This window comes from Balaenoptera borealis (assembly GCF_965194805.1).
Source record: "Balaenoptera borealis genome assembly, chromosome: 3".
In the NCBI taxonomy this organism is placed as follows: Eukaryota; Metazoa; Chordata; class Mammalia; order Artiodactyla; family Balaenopteridae; genus Balaenoptera; species Balaenoptera borealis.
Window position 1 is genome coordinate 60,838,492 of NC_138866.1, and position 22,084 is coordinate 60,860,575.

At 34.3% G+C, this 22,084-nt stretch overlaps 1 protein-coding gene and 1 pseudogene across 17 annotated transcripts in view; both read right to left on the reverse strand.

Annotated features, from left to right (window-relative positions):
- The window catches only part of MIPOL1 (mirror-image polydactyly 1), a 333,916-nt gene that overhangs the window by 159,045 nt on the left and 152,787 nt on the right, over window positions 1–22,084 (reverse strand). The gene's annotated exons all lie outside the window — the stretch shown is intronic.
- On the reverse strand, window positions 1,033–15,228 carry LOC309625098 (eukaryotic translation initiation factor 2 subunit 3 pseudogene; annotated as a pseudogene). Its single transcript has one exon. The product of its transcript is annotated as a eukaryotic translation initiation factor 2 subunit 3 pseudogene (transcript).

Below are 22,084 nucleotides of genomic sequence, written 5' to 3' on the forward strand. Positions count from 1 at the left end.
CCATTGTATATATGTACCACATCTTCTTTATCCATTCTTCTGTTGATGGACATTTAGGATGCTCCCATGTCCTGGCTATTGTAACTAGTGCTGCAATGAACATTGGGGTGCATGTATCTTTTCGAATTATGGTTTTCTCCAGATATATGCCCAGGAGTGGGATTGCTGGATCATATGGTAGCTCTATTTTTAGTTTTTTAAGGAAACTCCATACTGTTCTCCATAGTGGCCGCACCAATTTACATTCCCACCAATAGTGCAGAAGGGTTCCTTTTCTCCACATCCTCTCCAGCAGTTATTGTTTGTAGGTTTTTTTGATGATGACCATTCTGACTGGTGTGAAGTGATACCTAATTGTAGTTTTGATGTGCATTTCTCTAATAATTAGGGATGTTGAGCATCTTTTCATGTGCTTTTTAGCCATCTGTATGTCTTCTTTGGAAAACTGTCTATTTAGATCTTCTGCCCATTTTTTTTAATTGGGTTGTTTTTTGATACTGAGCTGCATGAGCTGTTTGTACATTTTGGAGATTAATCCCTCGTCAGTTGCTTCATTTGCAAATATTTTCTCCCATTCTGAGGGTTTTCTTTTCATTTTGTTTATGGCTTCCTTTGCTGTGCAAAAGGTTTTAAGTTTACTTAGGTTCTATTTGTTTACTTTTGTTTTTATTTCCTTTACTCTGGGAGACGGACTGAAAAAGATTTTGCTGTGATTTATGTCAAAGAGCGTTCTGTCTATGTTTTCCTCTAAGAGTTTTATAATATCCAGCCTTACACTTAGGTCTTTAATCCATTTTGAGTTTATTTTTGTGTATGGTGTTAGGGAATGTTCTAATTTCATTCTTTTACATGTAGCTGTCCAGGTTTCCCAGTACCAGTTGTCGAAGAGACTGTCTTTTCTCCATTGTGTGTGTGTATATATATTATATATATATATATTTATTTATTTTTTAATAAGAGAAAATTTTTATTTCAAACAGGGTCAGTGGTATGTATGCTATAGCAAAGGCTGGTTGTAACAGTAGTTTCATTTCAAACCTGAATTGACGCACAAATGTAACACTGTTTAATGATCAATTACTGCTAAAATGTGGATTAAATCCATCAGTCTGCCAATTCTGACATTTATTATAGACCCTATTATTTACTTTAGTAGTAGAGGGTAATTTTCATCAGAAGAAAATGAAAACAACTTTACATTTCTACTAATGTAATGAACTGTATCCCCAGTATTGCTCTGAAATTATACCCCTAGGTTGTTAAGAGAAATTCTAACTTCATCCAAATGTATTATTTAACTGATAATCTTCAGTCATCATCTACTGTTGGCTTGATGTTACTCCTCTTCTTATCTGACCCCAACAATTAAATGCCAGTGTTTCTCAACTCTTCAGCTAAGGGCTATTTTTTCTCCTACTTCTGTGCACACAGGATTAGTAAGAACTATTTTACCCAAATCAGCCTTGACTGCACTAATTCTTCCTCTTGTTGAAAGGGATCCTATGTTCACCATAAGCACTTCATTCTTAGACAGCTTTTGCACCTTTGCTGCTTTTTTGTCTCCTTCTGTGCATGCACCAAGAAGTCGTCTAAGTAGAAAATAGGAAATTTCCAATTCTGTGAAGATCTCAGGTAAAGCTCCAACTGCACCAAGCACCTGCCCCATCATTCTGTCAGCCCGGCACAAAGTGGGGTCAATTTTTGTTCCAACTCCAATAAGACCCCCTGGAGCAGCATACTGAAGATCACTGTGTTCCACAAAAAGTGATACAATTTTGGAAAAGATTGGTTTACACATGAGTTTTCCTTCACTATCTTTGGAAACAATACCAGGTCTGACTGCTATCTCCTGGCCCACCTGAAACATGTAAGTGAGTAATCAAAATATGTGGGACAACACAAAAAAATATGGAACGTTTCATGAATTTGTGTGTCATCCTTGCGCAGGGCCCATGCTAATCTTCTCTGTATCATTCCAATTTTAGTATATGTGCTGCCAAGCGAGCACTCTCCATTGTATATTTTTGTCTCCTTTGTCATAGATTAGGTGACCATAGGGGCGTGGGTTTATCACCAGACTTTCTATCTGTTCCATTGATCTATATTTCTGTTTTTGTGCCAGTACCATACTGTTTTGATGACTGTAGCTTTGTAGTATAGTCTAAGGTCAGGGAGTCAGATTCCTCCAGCTCCATTTTTCTTTCTCAAGATTGCTTTGGCTATCTGTGGGCTTTAGTGTTTCCATATATACTGTAAAATGTTTTGTCCTAATTCTGTGAAAAATGCCATTGGTAATTTCATAGGGATTGCATTGTTATTATTAAGTCCTTGTCCATCTAACTCCATCTAATATCTGGATCAACTTTGAGGTGTTTTATATAATGTGCATTTCTCCTAGTTTTGGTCATGTAGTCTTATCTTTTTTTGTGCCTAGTAATTTTCAACTGAATGCCTGTCATTGCTTGTAAAATAATGGTAGAGATTTCAGACATTATTTATTCTGGAGGTTCAGCCTTACTTATGCCAGGCAGATGGAGTAGGAGGTGATCACATTAATTCAAACAAGAACTGTGCAGTTGTAAATGCCAGTCTGTAGCCTCTGGTTCTCATAAAACAGCTGTGAAGTCCATCCTGATTCTCAGAGACTTTCTGTTTATGTTTTTAATCTCCTAACCTGTACAGCCTCAGATGTCCTGAAGGCACTACTAAATGTGCACTTGAATTCCCCTTCCCTCAACATCACCACCAAAAATCTGCTGGTTTTTCTGTGTCCTAGCAGTGACGCTCCATGAGTATAAGGCTGGAATTTTCAGATTTCTACGTACAGATAATCAGCAAATGCCTACAGGGTAAAAGTGACTAAAGAAATCAGTTCTCCTTTCAGATTTTTTGCTACCACTGTCTGGGGCAATTTTGTTCTCATTGCCCCCAACAGCTCTCTGATCCCTTTAAATAAATTACTTTTCTCAGTTGTTCTTGAAAGGAGTGCTGGAATGTTGTAAACCACTTGATGCCACCCAGAAGCAGAAGCTAAAGCCTTTTATTTCAAAACACACTGAATTTTCATGAATAAATGATTCTCAAGAATAAAAAATCAAGGGCCAGAAGACACAACATAGAATATATACCATAAAAATTGATGAAAAAAAGAATAAAGACGTAGATTTCCAGACTGTCAAGGAATCCAACTTAAAAAACACAGATCTATTCCATGTAGACCATGTGATTAGCCACAATATGTATGAATGAGTATGCATAAATATATGAATGTATATACACATATGCATGTTAAATTTGTGCTTATCGTCTTTTCTTTAAGAGTTGAAAAGGTAAGGAATAGAAACTAAATGCAGTTTTACTACATGCCTGCATAAATTTTTAGTCATGTTATTAAAGTAGAAATCTGTCTTTGGTTTGTTTTATTATGCTTCATTCTTTCTTAGTTCTTCTGGCAAAATAATATTTCAAATTTCTTTTGGAAACCCATCTGTATTAGTCAGGATTCTCCAGAAAAACTGAACTAATAGGGTTCTAAGAAGTCCCATGATCTGCCATCTGCAAGTTGGACACCCAGGAAAACTTATGGTGTAGTTCAGTCTGGGTCTGAAGGCCTGAGGAACAGGGGAGTCAATGTTGTAAGTCCCAGCCTGAGTCTGAAGGCCTAAGAACTATGGTAGCTGATAATGCAAATCCTAGTCCAAGTGTAGGAGAAGACTGATGTCCCAGCTCAAACAGTCAGGCAGAGAAGGAACAAATTCTCCCTTCTTCTGCCTTTTGTTCTATTCAGGCCCTCAATGGATTGGATCATGCTCGCCCACATTGGGGAGGGCAATCTGCTTTACTGAGTTCAACAATTCATATGTTAATCTTATCTGGAGACATATCCAGAAATAATGCTTAGCTAAATACCTGGGCAAACTGACACATAAAATTAACCATCACACCCTCCTTCCCCACTCACAATCTAGCTTTAGGGATAGACCTGTATTGTCCTAAGGCAGTCAGTATATTTCATTCCTTTGGCCACAACAATCATTTCAGAGATAAGTAAATAAGCACATGATCCCTATTAGTCCAAGCCAAGTTAACTAGCCCCAATTCTAGGATTTCTATTTTTGATAATTTGCTTTTTCCTTTTAGACTTCAACTGGGAAGCATAAAGTCTGAAGTTTCTAGCTCCATATAACCTGAAAATTAAGCTAGTATACAGAGGAAAACAAACAAAATCCAGAGATGGAATAAAACTTCAGAGAGCAAGACTTTCCTGAAGCTGAAAAAAGGAATGAACTACTGATACACGCAACATGGATGAATCTCAAAATCATCATGCTGAAAGAAGCCAGATACAAAAGAGTACATATTATATGATTCTATTAATATAACCTTCTAGAAAATGCAAATGAATTTATAGTGACAAAAAGCAGATCAGGGATTACTGGGGCCAGGGGTGGAGGGATGGTTGACTGAAATGCTCTGTATCTTTATTATGACGGACACATATCTGTCAAAATTACTGAACTGTATACCCCTATGATGGATGCAATTTATTGTATTTAAATGATACCTCAATAAAGTTGACTAAAATTACAGTTAACAACTGAACAAAAAGTAATCTCTGGAAGTTAGCCTTATCCTTGGTCTTTCGGTTATGTGAAAAATAAGCATTTTTTTTTTAAAAGAAATTTTGGGTGTGATTTTCTGATCCTTGAAACAAGCAAACCATATCTGATGCAATTATATTAGGTTTACAAAATTTACTATGGTAAGCAAATATATTAATATATTTTTGAAAGATAGTCAGTATTGGTTGAATTAAAGGACTTAAGGTGCTTAATGACTCAGCTTTCTTTTAAATAAAAAACATGGTTCTCCAATAATGCTGATTAACTCGTTTTATTTTTAATCCTAAGAAGAGAGTCCAACAAAGTTTCTTAAGGTGTTACATTGTTTCAGAGTTGTTACTTAATGATTTTCCTGATCACTGATTTAGTATTTTTTCTGTTCATGCTTACTTCAAAATTGGACATGAAATAATATGTAATTCTGCAAGTTACATTATCATACATTTGCATAGTTACAAGCCATATCTTTGGCTTTCTCTCTTGTTTCAATTATTTTATCTTGTCTCATTTAATTTTTAGAATATTTTTTGGATCTTAACATTTTCCCATTTCCCCTTAAAGTTATATGGGAAAATATTAGTTTTAGAGAAATATGAATTTTAAAACACCCAATGCTTTATAATAAATACATTCCAAACATAGGACTGATAGCTCAAGACTCAGGAAAATGCTGTGTATGTATAGAGAATTATGGTCTTACAACTAGGGAAGTTGAAAGTGTGCTTGAGACAGATACACACATTAAATTTTTATTAAAGAATTATAAATCTTATAGAACACAAAAAGTGACTACACATGAATTATGCTGAAACTTACGTCAGAGATATGTACTACTATCTAACAAGAGCTGCCACCAGGACAAAATTGGCACACCCAATGGAAATCCTGTATCAAGTTTCAAGAGTTAAGCAATTTGACAGTTTCTGGAACAAATGTACTCACTGCACTAAGAGAATCTTTTCTCCCTTTTACTTCCTCATTAGTAGTCACAGAAAAGAAAAAAATGGAAGATTTTAAATAAAATTATTCTTTTTCTCAGCAGTTTCATTTGCTCAAGATAGTTTTTCTGATTCAAGTTAAATCATATACAATAAAGTATTATTATAAATCCTTATTAAAATATTTTAGTTATTTGTCACATAACTTATGCCACTTAATTTTGCTGCTTTTCCTCTGTTTCAAACATTTTAAATTGTCTTTTTCTGAATTCTTTCATATTTTAACAACTTAATTATCAGTTATTTTCCTCAAGTTTTCATTATCTTTCAGGTGATACACATTATTATTACACATAATTCCTTTAAGATACTGTCTGTAGCTGAGCATTATCCACCTAGATGGATGCCTACAACAAAATGATTCCATTTTTGAAGTAGAATATCATCTTTTTTGCAGCTTTTATGTAATAATATTAATTGCCTTTATCTTTCAATAATATAATAGGTATATTGTCAATTGCTTCTGTCTAGAAAAATGAGGTAATTATCATTTTTATTTCAAATCCCCTGAGGTGCTGAGATTAGGACACTGACAATGTGTAGCCATCATAGGATTTGAAGTATATTGTTAAAATACTATTTATATTTAAAGCTGGTAAAATCAATGTCTGCTTTATGTTTTTCAATTCCTAACATGGTGATTTGTACTAAGCACTTAATACTTTATTTGACTTGGTGATTCTCTGATATACTAGGTTAACAACTGTCTATACAACTATCTAAAGAATTAACAACTATCTAAAGAAAATAAGACCTAGAATAGGGTTCTTATCCTGGAGCACATGGATGGGGTTGGGAGGGTAATAAATTCCTTGAAACTATAAACAAATTTCTGTGCATGTGTGTTTTTTAAGGGAAAAGCTTCAAAACCGGCATTTGCTTCTCAAAAGGGTTTAAATACATAAAATGTTAAAAACTAGTTATATGGAGAAATAAAGAACACCTATCTCTTACCAAAAGATAGAATTATTTCTTTTATACACCAAGGAGGCTTGACATTAACTGTAATCTCATGGAAATGTCTTGTTATTATAATCAAGAATTTGAATATTACAGGAATGCATCACAGAGTATATGACATCTGGCTTCAGTCTATAATTATGAGGTCTGAAAACAAAAAAATACTGAAACAAATAAATCAGTAAAAACTAAACATCGTTAAACTAAACTGTCATAGGTAAGAATACCTCAACTTTGAGAATAATAAAGTTTATACAATATGTAGGTATCACTTGAATATTATAAAATAATAAGAAACGTCCAAAATAATTACTTAAAAAGCGCATGTCCCTAAATTGGAAACAATGACCAGTGAAGCAATGATAGGCAAGTTGAAACATCAACCTATATCCAAACCACTAAAGATAATAAATTAACAAAATAATGTAATACATGTTAGACTACATTCATTTCTCTCTGAAAAGGTATTGAATTTTCATTTTCATTTTTTTCAGTAACATCTTTATATTGTGAATGAAAATACATCTGTACAATATACTGAAGAGTTTTTCACCAGCCTTTTTCCAATCAGTGAACAAAAAGCAAAACATATCTATAAAAATAATTATATATTATAATCTATAGATTATGTAAATAATGCATTATCTGATGTACACATGTAAGTATATGAAGAGATAAAATGTATAAACTAATTAAATGCTTGCAACAGAAAACTGAAGTATAAAGTTTAATTCTTTCTCTGTATTATAAAAAACCCCAGCCATCATGAAGGCCTGTGCCATTCTTAGGCCACTTTCAGGCAGACTCTGAAAAGCTGGAAAGTAAACACAGGTGTTTTAAAACTAGAGCTGCTGTCACGGACAACCACAAACACCCTTAACTCTGATGTGGCAACGCCTCTTTCCCGCCCTCTGTTTTTTAAAGCAATGCCCGAAAAGAAAATGTCAAATGTTTCACCTTTCAACACCTCAAAACAAGTAAGAGCTTAAAGTATTGTTTTGCAAACCTCTAGCAAATAGATCATTTTTTCACTACTTTTAAATCTAGCCAATTAAACACTACTTGCATAAAACAAAAGCAGTATTTTGTAAAGAATTACTACCACCCCCAACTTTACACACCCCTCTACCACCATATTTTATAGCACTTTAGTTTCTAAGAGCAAAATCTTTTGTTTGACTCCACTTAGATAGTTTGCTCTGTTGTATAATTTTTACAGAAAGTATCTGATCTTCTATAAGGTTTAACATACAAATGAGAAATAAATAAGAATTTTTTTAAAAAAAAGCAGTCAAGTACCTTTGGTTACAATGCAAGGAAAGATTTAGATTAAGAAAAATTCAAAGCTTGAAAATATGTAATTCTCTTTTAGAAAACTGTTCTAATGAATACCTAAATAGGGGTAGAAATTGTTTACAGAGAAAAAGAGAAAGCAAAATAATCTCCAAACTGCTATAGACATGGAACTCATATTCATAAAAGGAATCAATTTTCTAATACTGAAATATCATTTAGTATACAAAGTCCCCCCATAATACTATAAAAGAGCCCCCCAAAGCAAAGATAACACTCATTAACAGTTGATGAGCTCTTATGTAACTACTGAATATAAAAACCAAGTGAATGAATTATTCACATTTTACCGTAATCATCAAGAAACAGGTGCTGTTAAAAGAATGGCCAAGTTTCTATCAGTCCAAATAAATCTTGGGGGATATTTTGAGAGGTTTAGCCCTACCCTCAGAATTCCACATATAATTCCTTTCTGCAATTCATATTATAACTGCTCCGTGAAATCATACTTGTGTATTTGAGTATTCATAATAAAACACTAGTAGTTTCTCATTGCCCGAAGTTTTTTTGTAAAGAGAGATACTTGCCTTTCAAGATGACAAGAAAATGATAAAATAAAAAGTAATCAATAGGAATAAAAATTAAGAGTGAATAACGTTTTTAATCAGTACCTAGATTTTTCAAAAATTTCCTCAGATATGTTATAATTTTTTCTTGTATTACCTTTTTCAAAATTTAAAGAACTACATCAGAGCTGCACGATATTGGCTAATCAGAGGCAATCAACTGTAAATGAGAGAAAGCAAATAAACTTTTCCATCTTGTTCCGATTCACGCATGCATTGCTTCATCTCACATGTGAAGGACATTATACAGCATTAAGGGACAAAATAATAATATTAAGTTGTGACATAAACCAACAAAGTAAAGAAATTTAGAATTATGTTTGACAGTTCTGAACTAAGTCCACTGTACTTTGGTATCACTACACATACATGATACCTACAAGCACAAAGGAGCAAGGAAAGGGCAGTGTGTCAGCCTTAGAAGTTAATTTCCTGCTTTTGTTGGTTTATATTACCATCTAATATTACGTAAACAATCTGTTTCTAGGCAATTTATTTTTTCCATGATGAGCTGAGCTCATTTGGATGCTACCTTTTAGCATACAAAAATCCAGCTTAACAGCAACAGCACAAAAACCCACAATGGAATACTATTTAAAAATCAATTTACAAAAATATAAGATATACAATATCCACTTAACTGGAAAGAACATTATTACTTATATTTTACAACCTCTCAAAAGGTAAAGGTAATTGACAACAGAATTTATTAAAAAAAACAAATGATTTACCTTAGAATACTTAGAGTTTATTAGTAATTATTTCTTGGTCTTTCTAAAGTAAAGTGATTACTTGAAAACTTATGGATCTAGATAAAAGTCAACATAAGTGACTACTAACACAAGTTAGATTCCAGAAACTTTTAAGAAGAATAAGTGAATTTTTTAAGAGGCAACTCAGAGTTAAAAGCTGATCACCATATAATGCAACAAAAATACAGGGGACATATACACTTTTTGATCAGTGATCATGACTTAAGTTCATCATCCTCTTATTCTAGTAAAAAATGAATAGTCGTTCTACTATTTAAAATGAATAATTATGTAAAAAAATTTAATTTTAAAAACTGGCACTTTTAGAAATGACAGAAAAGTTCATATATCTTCAGAGTAAAACGCACAAAAATGATTCTGGACTTAATATAGCAAGTATCAAAAGGAAATGAAGATTTAATGAAATAGTCATAAACTGCAAATAATACAGTACTGGAAATAGAATATTGGATTATACTGGGAAGACTTCTATGGGCTATATAAAATCACACTGTATGATTTTGTGAAATTATTAAGGAAGCAGAAATACAAGAAAATATAAATGTCATTCAGATACAATTATGGTTGTGCAAGATTCAAAGTTAACGTTTTCTAAAGAAAGGGTTACAAGTTATCAAAACTCCTGAGGCTGCTATTTATCTAAAAATACTCAAGAGTTTTTTCAAGACTATAAAATATATTTTAAAACACGTATTTAATATGAATATAAGATAATAAAAATGTTGGTGGTATATTTTGTATTGTATTGAACTTTAAATACTAAGCAATAAATTATAGGATCTTTTAAAATGTGTCTACGAGTCACTAGGCAAGAGTGATTTTTCAAGATGCCTTTTTTGTTTCAGTTAAAATTAAAATCCATGCTGTCTAATCCTTGGAGTCAATTTGTAATTAAGGGGATTTGATGAGAGACCAGGCACTGAATTAATGATAAAATTTAATATCTGCTTTAATGCATCAACATAACAGAAAAACTAACCAACACTGAACAACAGAATGGAGTCATTTTGATACAGAAGACATACTATAGCTATGTCAATTTATGTCAAATGTTAGTTTTCTAAATAAATTAAATATGCCAAAGCTCTGTAGATGCATTACTAAAAACTATGTGTCTAAAAACCACTCAAGTCAAAAATGCTACTATAATAAGGATTTGCTTGGTACAGAAAACTACGCTGTTAAATATAGTTACTTTTATTGAGAATTTTATGTAATCTCTAATGAAGGACTTAACTGCTTTCTATCATCATGTCTGAAATCAGAAATATTTTTACTTAGTAGCCAAAGTAAATTAATTGTATTTGATAATCTAAAGTTTTTTAAAAAAATATATTTTACTTTAGAAAGAACATGTAATATTAAAAAATCCATCAAATTAAATTTCATAGTATTTTAAAAAACCATCTGGACTTCGCACTACACTTTTCAGTATTACTACACTGGAATTCATAAGAGAATTTAATATGTCATTTATTCCAAATCACTATGAGGTACAACCTTGTGTAGAATTTGGTTGCTGGAAATGCTAAAAATGAAAGAGAAAATTTTCATTTGGCCAGCAATCTCTGTGTAGCCTCATCCAGCTTATCCCTAAAATACCAACAAAGAACTTTATAAAAGACATAAAACTGATGATGCCACAAAAATACTGATATCAGCCCAATCCAGAAATCAATTAGAAAATTAAACAAAACTAAAATTAAAAAGCACAATTGGTAGAAAACAAATGTTATTATTTTCAGAAACAAAAATTCCATAGGCCTAAAGAAGGCTGGGGAAATATTTTGTCCCTATTTTATGTCCAAACACCAAGTCTACGCCAGTAAGTTTCCAAATTCAGTGCAATATATTCCAATTCAGTATGCTTTAGGTCAGGCCCAGATTTATTATTTTGTAAACATTCTTTTCATGATTCTGATATATGCCTCTGTTAAGAACCATTAACCTATACTCATTACCTAACAACCAATAGAGTGGACCTTTATTGTCTTTAAAGGTTCCCAGGGTACTATTTCCAACAATGCATCATGGACTCTGCTCTTTTACACCTTCTTGGCCACCATAATACCAAAGACCAATAGGTCAGAAAGAAAAGAGAGGAGATAATGAGGTGAGAGCAGAAGACAAGGGGAAGGTAGGACTGCTGATGTGGGCAGACTTAGGTAAGACTTGGGAAGAAGTCCTGGGAGCACTGAGAGTTTCTCACATATTACATTTCTTTTCAGATCAGTACTTATTTTGTTATTAAAACAATTTCATTCTAACACAAATCCCTCTCCAGTTTGGCCAGAGACAAGAGGACTCTGGCCAAACTGAAGACAGGATGAGTAGATATTATCTGGACAAAGGAAGTAAGGCAATAGATGATGCAGGGCATTTCAGTCAGAGGAAATACTAGGTCCAAAGACCAGATGATACAAAGACTGGAGAAAAATTTCAGGATCTATCTAAAGTCAGCTCACATAATGGTGAATCTGCCTGGTGTGCCTAAAACTGTCTCCTACTGAAGGTGTATGTCTTCATTCAAGTAGTCATTTTGATTAATTTTTTAGCATATTACAAAACATATAAAACAGGAGGGAAGCATGCAATGTAATGTTATATTTCTATCATTATTTATCAAAATAATATCTAAATTCCTAAAATAGTACTATGAAAGTCGAAATTAAAAAAACATTAGTAACCAATGTTAGGAGCAATTAAATGTAAGTATTCACAAGTATTACGTTTGGGGTTTGCCACTGATAATCTCCACAGAAGTTTCCCACATGTAATTCAGTATTCCTTTTATGGAAGAGGTAATAGCTCACAGTTGTTTCATCTGAACCTCATCAGTTTTATTGTATCTTGGTGTACTTGATGAACTTACACAGGCTTCGATGATTTGGCTATACCTGGTGCAGTAATCCACAGAGCCACCCTTTAATGCAATTGTTCATTTCAGAGAGCCTATAATGAATGCTGTCACAGCAATTCCCCATTTGGTATGCAAAGACTATAAACCTGGTCTAGCTGAGAGTCTTGCTTTTTATAAAGAAAGAAAAAAATTATCATGTGGAAAACAAAGCCTGCCATGGGAACAGAATGCTATTAGGAACCAGGATAGAATTTCTCTCCATCTCCCTTGTTCAGAATTTTGTGTTTTTTAATATATTGGCCCCAACTTTTCCAATTGGCTGATTCATAACTTCAGAGTACCCACGGCCTACAGCAGTCTACCTGGCCCTAAGCCTACCTTGGGATCGTTTGGTTCAGCATTCAAAGCTCACTGTCCTGTTCTCTCTCAGTTTCCCAATTCCAAATTATTAAATTATCATCTGACCTACCAATCTTTTTGAACCAGGCTAAACAGGTCATAACTAGCTAGCTTTGGGCTAGAGAGGCACACATCAGCTTTCTTATAAAAGGAGAATGGTTAAGGATATGTTAGCTATTATTCTCTCCATCTTAAAATCTTCCTCCAGGTCCCATTCCCATTACACTCTAACCCTTACACTTTTACTTCACAGAAAAGCTCCTAAAAAATAATCTACCTTTCTCCCACTTTTAAACTTTTCATTAACTATACAATTTACTAGATTCAAGGCTACCACCGGAACCACTGAACTGAAACTGCAACTACAAAGCTACCACTGCCTTCCTAACTGTCAGATCAAATGGACACTTGTGATTTTATTTGACTTCTCTGTAGCATTTGACACTGTGAACTACCCCTGTCACAGGACTTTATTCTATTCTGAATCTATGATAACACAATCTCTTTGTAATCCTTTTATCGTTCTGACTATTCCTTCTTAGTCTCCTTTGTGAACCACTTATTTTTGTGCACCAATAGAGAAATGTTGGAATTCACTATTGTTTCATTTATTTCTTTTCTTGTAAATCTGACCTCTGAATATTCTCAAACACTTCAGTGATTTGAACTGCAACCTGTACAAGATCTGGTATCATCCTCTCCCTTCTCAAGTAATTTCCTGCCCCTATACTTCTCACTGTATGGTCACTTATGCTCTAAGACAAAGATGTACATGCAAGACTATTTTTCAAAGTTTTGCTTATGATATTGAACAGTTGGAATCAAAATATTCTAAATAGAAGACAGAAAATTACATGCTATGTATCAAGCACAGGGATCTACAGAGCCAACAAATGGATGATGCAGATTTGTATTTACATACAGAGAAAGATCTTTATGACATATTTGGTAAGTTACTCCATTTTTGTTTAAATTAAATCCATAACAATATAGAGAAAAAAGGCCTGGAATCATTGGCTTCAAGTGGTACAGGTGCCTGTTTCTGGAGCCACTGCTGTGGCCAAGGGAATCTGACATTCTGATTTGTCAGACCTGAGGCCACAGAGGTATATCACCTCCAACAAAACCACATCTGAGAATGAGGGAAAGTCTGTGTCTTACAGGAGAACAAGGGTTGTAAAAATCGGGTGAAGGATGAATAAACTCTGAGTAGCAAAATTACTGCTGAACAGCACCATTATACTAGGTAAATGTAAAAACAAAACAAAACAAAGAAAAAAAAAGAAAGAAAAAGCAGTTGCTATCGTCGGAATTTTTTCATCACTCCAAAATTTCTATGTTGAAATCCTAACCCCCAAAGATGATGGTATTAGGAAGTATGAGCTTTGGTTTGGGAGGTGCTTAGGTCATGAGCGTGGAGGCTTCATGGTACTGATGTTCTTTTAAAAGACACCCCACAGTGATCCCTTGACCCTTCTACCACATGAGGACACAGCAAGAAGGTGCCGGCTATTAAAAAGGGAGAGGGCCCTAACCAGATCATTATCATACTGCTGCCTTGATCTTGGACTTCCCAGCCTCCAAAATTGTAAGAAATAAATTTCTGCTACTTACAAGGTACTTAGCCTGTGATATTTTGTTATAGCAGTCTGAATGAACCAAGAGAGTAGTGCTAATACATATATCAGAAATAGAAGACTTAAAGGTATGAAGCTGTAAGCAGTCTGAAGAGGAATATTATATAATGACGGAATGTACATGTATAGCCTAAGAAGATATAGTAGTCATAAACACTAGATAACAAAGAATAGAGCAGACAGATGTATAAAGCAAGAAATTCCTAGCAATATGAGAAAATTATAAAAATGCAATTACAGTGGAAGCTTAAATTGAGTTCAACTGAATATATATTGAACCTCATGCTCTGTGAACAGAGACTGTATTTTATTTATTTAGTCGATGATACCTTTCAAAGTGGACTATTTACATGGTGAGAAATAAAACATTAATATGTTTTAAAACATAGGAATTTAAATTATATTCTCTAAATTACCCTGGATCAACCAAAAAAATCAAAACAGAACAAACTAGTGAAAAAAAGTGAACATTTGATCCCTCCCAAAACTATAAGACAAAGTTGGAATTATAGTCAAGAGTAAAATGTGTAGCCTTATAATTTTACTTAAAAAAAAAAAAAAAAGACTGAGGTAAGCTAATTAACTTGTAAAAATTAGAACAAAAAAGAGAATAAAAAGATTGAAAAGGTAAACAGAAATGGAAAATTTAACAAGTTGAAAGGGTAAATAAAACCAAGAACTAATTAAAAGAAAAGAAAATGCATAAAGCCCAGGAAAGACTTTATAAGAAAAAAGAGAGAGAGAAGAAGAGAAAGAGAAAGCAAATATATGCCACAATACAGACGAGACAGTGAATACAGAGAAATAGAAGAGATTCAAAAATTAAGAAAATTATCTATAATTCTATCATACCAAATCTGGTAAGTTAAAGGGAATAGGGTGTTTCCTAGCAAAACATACAGACCAACAAAACTGACTTAAGAAACAGAAAAACTAGATAAATATATTGAAACAATTGAAAAGGCAATTAAATATTCTCTGTTTTAAAAAGGCACCAAGAATACATGGTTTTAAAAATTGATTCTATTTAATACTTAAGGCAAGATCATTCTAATGCAATTTTTTTAACTTTTTTTTTTGGCCACTCCCCTCGGCATGTGGGATCTTAGTTCCCCAACGAGGGACTGAACCCGCACCCCCTGCATTGGAAGCGCAGAGTCTTAACCACTGGACGGCCAGAGAGTCCCCATTCTAATGCAATTTTAAACTTGTCAAGACCACAGCTGAAGGCAGAAATTTTGGTCATTCACTAAGCTAGTAACATTAACATCAAAACAGATACAGCTGGGCTTCCCTGGTGGCACAATGGTTGAGAATCTGTCTGCCAATGCAGGGGACACAGGTTCGAACCCTGGTCTGGGAAGATCCCAAATGCCGCGGAGCAACTAGGCCCGTGAGGCACAACTACTGAGCCTGCGCGTCTGGAGCTTGTGCTCCGCAACAAGAGAGGCCCGTGCACCGCGATGAAGAGTGGCCCCTGCTCGCCGCAACTAGAGAAAGCCCTCGCACAGAAACGAAGACCCAACACAGCCAAAAATAAATAAATAAATAAATAAATAAATAAATAAGCTTTCATTAAAAAAAAAAAAAAAAAAGACGGATACAGCCAAAACAAGCCAGAACAAAGTTGGAGGACTCGGGTCATGATGACATGCCTACTACAAAGCTACAGTGATCAATAGTGTGGTACCAGCATACAGAAAGATATATTAGATCAATGGAACAGAACTGAGAGCAGAGCTAAACCCTCATATTTATGACCAACTGACTTTTGAGAAGGTATCAAGACAATTCCGTGGGGGAAAAATAGTCTTTCAACAAATGATGCAGAGAAAACTGGATATCCACATGTAAAGAAAGTATTTGGACTCCTACCTTACACAGTATCTAAAAATTCACTAAAAATTTGTCAAACATCTAAATGTTCAACCTAAACGTCCATCAGCTAATGAACTGATAAACAGAATACAGTATATCTATACAATGAATATTATGTATTAACCAAAAAGGAATGAGGTACTGATACATGCTATAACATGAATAAACCTTGAAAATATTATGCTCAGTGAAAGAAGCCTGTCACAAAGGATCACATATTCCATGATTTCATTTACACAAAATATCCAGAAAGGCAAATCTACAGAGACAGAAAGTAGTTTAGCGGTTGCTTGGGACTAGGGGAAGGATGTTAGCAGGAATGGGGAATGAGAGCTAATGTGTACAGGATGTTTTAGGTGAGTGTTGAAAATGTTCTAAAATTAGACTGCGGTGATGGCTGAACAAATATGTGAATATACCAAAAAACACTGAATTGTAAACAGTAGATAAGTGAATTTTATGGTATATGAAACATTTATCAACAAAGCTGTAAAATGCAAAAAACAAAACCACTGATGGACAAAAGACCAAGAGAAAGCAAACAAAAACCAACAGAAAAAATGGGGAAAAAACATGAACAAATACATCTATTTATATTCACACACACAATCCCTTGAACACATGAAAAAAATTCAAACTTACTAACAATTAGAGAAATACTTTGGTAAAACAAAACCAAACCTGATACAGTAGAAAAAAAACCTCTCTAGGTAATTTTCATTTATATTTGAGATTGTGAACTTTGGAGATCAGTTGCCTTGGTTCAGATCTGAGGTCCACCAGTAACTATTACTCATAACATTGGTCACATTAGTGAACACATGTTGCTCAGTTTCTTACCGTACAAAATTATAAATAGTTGTACCAACTATCTCAAAGAGTCACTTTGAGGTCTAAATACTACTTAAATACTATATGTAAAGCATTAGTAACAGTTCCTGGCACTCAGTAAGTACTGTATGAAGGCAGACTATTATAAGTTTTAAAATTCTCAGGAAAACAGTGACAAAACAAATCCAAAATTTATTCAAGGAATTGTTCAACATCAAGAACTCAATAAAATGTGTTACATCTACTAATAAAAACTTTTTAAAAATTCTAGAAAGAAACTACTTAAATATGACGAAACAGTATCAAAATCCAACAGTAGATGTAATGTTTATGCCTAGGTCTCAGAAAGCTGGAACAAGCTGTCATTCCACATTGACAATAAGAAAAGCTGAATAAGGCACAAAGTCATAACTTTTCTTGAGCTCATTAGACAGCTAAGCTCAGAAGACAACCAGTCTTAATTTCAAGGAGGGACAAGCATCCAAGGCAAATGGGGTACACAGACTAGCTCACCTAGAAGAGAACATGAGAAGAAGGGTCAGCCAACACACAGAACCTTCAGAAATTCCTGACAAAAGGGGATTTGCACCTACTGGTAGATTTTCCCCACAGATCTCCACCAGGTGCTCATGAGAAATATCAAAGATAGGGTAGAAAACCAGAGATACCTTCCTACAGTGATAGACACTTGGAGGGGATATGGGGGAGGGAACTGGCTGCTGCTATAGAAAGGAGCAAACCACCCCCCCCCACCCCAGTCCCAGTTCCTTCTGTGAACAGAACAGAAGCCATATACAGCTAATAGAGGGGCAGTAACCCTCAGGACACAGAAAAAAAAAAAATCCTGCTTGGGAATGGTAGAAGAAAGAACACTTTCTATCCCTGGGTGAGTGGCAGGAAATAGACCTGGTCACAGGATCCTATACCAATACCATTAGATAGCTTCTACACTGAGAGAGGGGAATGAAAGTCTCTCATACAATACCTGCCTCAGATACAGGTCAGAGTTTGTCTGCCATGGAAAGGAATCCTGAGGAAGCCCCACCCCAAAGTCCAAGCACAAAGGGACTGCATAAGATTGAAGCAGAAAACCCTCAGTCCCCCAACACCAGATGATACAAATCAGCATTCCAATGCTGGGAGAAGGGCAAGAGTGTACAGTGAGATACCCTCCAGGTGTAGGTAAACAGGATCAACTAAAAACAAAATGGTGGAGTATGAACATTGAAAAAAATCCTCCAGTACCTGAGCTTCCATCCTGAGCATAAGGCAACAGCAACCCATTCCAAGAGCAGCTTGAAACTTAGGATGCACTAACAGTGACCACAGCAATAACAAAACCCAAATCCATATCAACTCCTGAGTGGATCAACTCAATACTCATACTACTGGCCTGATGGAAGAAGTATTGTTCTATCCACAAGGTCCAGCATTCCAAAAAAAAATTATGAGACACGTGAAAAGCAAAAGCAAAACAAACAAACAACAAACATGTCAAAAAACAAAGCAATCACAAAACCAGACTCAGAGATGATCCATATACTGGAACTATCCAACTGAGACTCTAAATTATGAAGGAAAATATAAAATCCCATGGTAAGTGTCAAAACGAATGGGTGTAACGTAGAATCCATTCTCACTAAAATTAGGTAAAAGTCAGGTAAAATAGAGTATCTGTTATAATTCCTAGTCAAGATTAATTTGGCAGGTCTAGAAACTATGAGAGGGGAGAGGGAATATTATTAAAATTTCCTTTATATATCTTAGCACTGTTTTCACTGGCTATGATGAATATGTAAATTTTTAAACAATGTATTATTTTGAAATAATTCAAGACCCACGAAAATTTGCAGAGTAAGAAGAGTTCCTGTGTAGACGTCATCTAACTTCTCCCAATGATATCATATATGTACCACAGCATATTATCAAAGCCAGGAAATTGACATTGGAACAATTCTCTTAACTCGGATATAAACCTTATATGGATTTCATCTGTTTTTACATCCTCCCTCCATTACTTTCTGGTATAATTCTATGACGCTTTACTATTATAAAATTATAACTGTTATCACTACAAAGAAACTCCCTGTTACCCTTTAAGAATCATAGCATGCTCCGCAACATAACTCCTAGAAACCACTAATCTGTTCTCTATCACAATGATTTTGTTACTTTGAGACTGTTATATAAGTAGAATCATATGAACAGAACCGTTAGAGATTGGCTTTTCTCATTTAGCATAATGCCCTTGAGACCCATCCAAGTCGTTGTATGTATCAATAAACTGTTCCTTTTTATTGCTGAGTAATATAAGCATACATCAGCGATAATGTGGGTTTGGTTCCAGACCACTGCAATAAAATGAATATCGCAATAAAGCGAGTCACATGAATTTTTTGGTTTCCCAGGGCATATAAAAGTTATGTTTATACTATACTGTAGTCTACTAGGTGTGCAATAGCATTATGTCTAAAAAATGTACAGATTTTAATTTAAAAATACTTTATTGCTAAAAAATGCTACCATCATCTGACAACACAGGGTTGCCACAATCTTCAATTTGTAAAAAAAATATAATATCTGCAAAGTGCAATTAAGCAAAGCACAATAAACCAACATACGCTGGTACTTCACTATATAGTCATCTATGAATATTATAATAATAATGTAAATACTAAACACTGATCTAACAAAAAGATGAGAAAGGTAAATCCTTATCTTCATAGTAGAAAGTCAATTAATAATAACTAAAAAGGAAATATCAAGAAATAGTATAAGCTTTTCATTTAGAAATATAGTATAGATACAGAATAAACTGCTAAGAGTTGAAAGTGATTTCTTTTCTGGAGCAGAAACCAGGAGAGGTAAGATGAGGATGCTGATTACAATGTTTTTATTAAAACCCTTATGTAATCATTCATTTTCAAAAACATGTGCTTTATCAAAAATAAAAATTTGAAAAATAATAAAATTTTTGTTTGCTAAATGTGATTAAATATTTACACGAAAATATTTTTCACAGCAGTGTTTATAAGAGTGCAAAATTGCGAGCAATCTAAATATTTAACATTAAGGGAAGATTTAAGAAAATCATGGTACATTTGTGGATTGCAATTATGTAATATATTAAGGTGATATTTATAGAATAAATGTACTGGATAATACTTATGAAGTGCTAAGCAGGGAAAGCGGGATACTAAATTGTACATGTGGTATTAATTCACTCAACAGATATTTATTCAATGGCTGCTATAGGGATTTGCAGGAGATACATCTATAGCTAGTTTCAGCTGGTACACAAAGATATAGCTATACAAATTGTTAACATTTGGCCATCTGTTATGATTGGTCATATTTGTGACTTATTGCCTGTCAAGTATTTTTAATACCATCAGTAGATACAGAGGTATATGAAGTAAACAAAAATCCCTGACCTCATGGAGCATTTATTCCCATCAGGAAAAGAGACAACAAATATAAGATGCAAGATGGCTTCATGCAATCACTTATTTCCCATGTTTTTATTTTTTTTTCTATTTCTACTTTATTTTAGTGGCCTTTTCAGATTCCTTATCGTCTCAATAATGTAAAATATTCTTAAAATAATAGCCTTCCTTTTTATTGTTCTTATCAGGAAAGTTATTTACGATAGCTCTGTTTTCTTATACTGATGAAAATGTTAGACTTAGTAAAGGTTTTGGGGTAGAAAAGTGTCACCTGTGTTTTAGAATGACAGCTAATGGAAGTGTGACAACTGATTACAAAGGTGAGAAACTGAGGACAAAAAAGTTAGTTAGGAGGGTACTATTACCATCTAGATCATGAACTTGATGTAGGGTAGAGGTATGATAATACAAAGGAGACAAATCACTGTTGCAGAATTGACAGGACTGGATACTCTATCACTTTGTAGTAGGTGAAAGCTTGAAAGGATATGAAGATTATGTCAATTATATTAGCCTACATGTCTAGGAGTATGGTAGTGCCATTAATTAATAGATGTTAACTGATCAATTTGGAAGTAAATAGAAAACTGTTGAGAATAATTTAAAATATAGGGCATTATGTCACCAGAAAAATAAGTCAGGGTATAGTTGCTTAAAGTTCTCAAAGTGGCTCACTGGCTAAAGGGCTCAATGGTGTTAAAGGCCAGCTTCTCTTGATGTTTGCTTCATAGCTATAAAATTGCTGCTGCTGTTCCAGGCAGCAAGTAAGTGTTCAAGGTAATAAGAAGGGAAGAAACAGTGCGGGCTGCATCTGTCATGTCAGGAAAACAAAAACTTATCCAGAGACACCCCTCCTTCTTCTCCCACCCCTGCTGCAGAATTCCTCTTATGTCTCATTGGCAAAAAGAAAGGCTCAGAAAGTGTTTAACTTTTCCAGCTTCAATAAAGCTGTCAAGGTAAACAAAGGAGACTATAACTAAGAATAAATGTTAAGTTATACAGTCAATAGTGTTTGGCTCAGGTCCTGACTTCTTCCTAGGTTGAAGAGAGGGCTTAGGAAGTCGAATTAGGGATTTGGTTTTAAGTTTATTGAGGTTAAGGAGTCACTAAGATATCCAAGTGGAAAGGCAGACAAAGCATCTGTTAGGATATAAATGATAGATGATGTCATAGGAACGGATGAAATTAGAAGAGACAACCCTACAATAAACAAAACACCAAATGCTGGCAAGAATACGGAGTAACAGAAACTGTCATTCATTACTGGTGGGAAGGCAAAATGGCATAGCCATTTTGGAAGACAGTTTGGTGGTTCCTCACCAAACTAAACATACTCTTACCATACGATTCAGCAATCATAGTTCTTGGTATTTACCCCAATGAGTTGAAAAACTTATGTCCACAGAAAAACCTGCATGTGGATGCTTACAGCAGCTTTATTCATAATTGCCAAAATTTGGAAGCAACCAAGAGGTCCTTCATTAGGGGGGTGAATAAATAAACTGTGGTACATTCAGACAATGGAATATTATTCAATGCTAAAAAGAATGAAGTATAAAGCCATCAGAAGATATGGATGAACTTTAAATGCATATTACTAAGTGAAAGAAACCAATCTGAAAAGAACTACTACATGACATTCTGGAAAAGGCAAAACTATGGACACAGTAAAAAGATCAATGGCTGGTACATGTTGGGGGGAAGGAGGGATAAATAGGTGGAACACAAAGGATTTTTAGGTGAAACTCTTCTGTATGATAC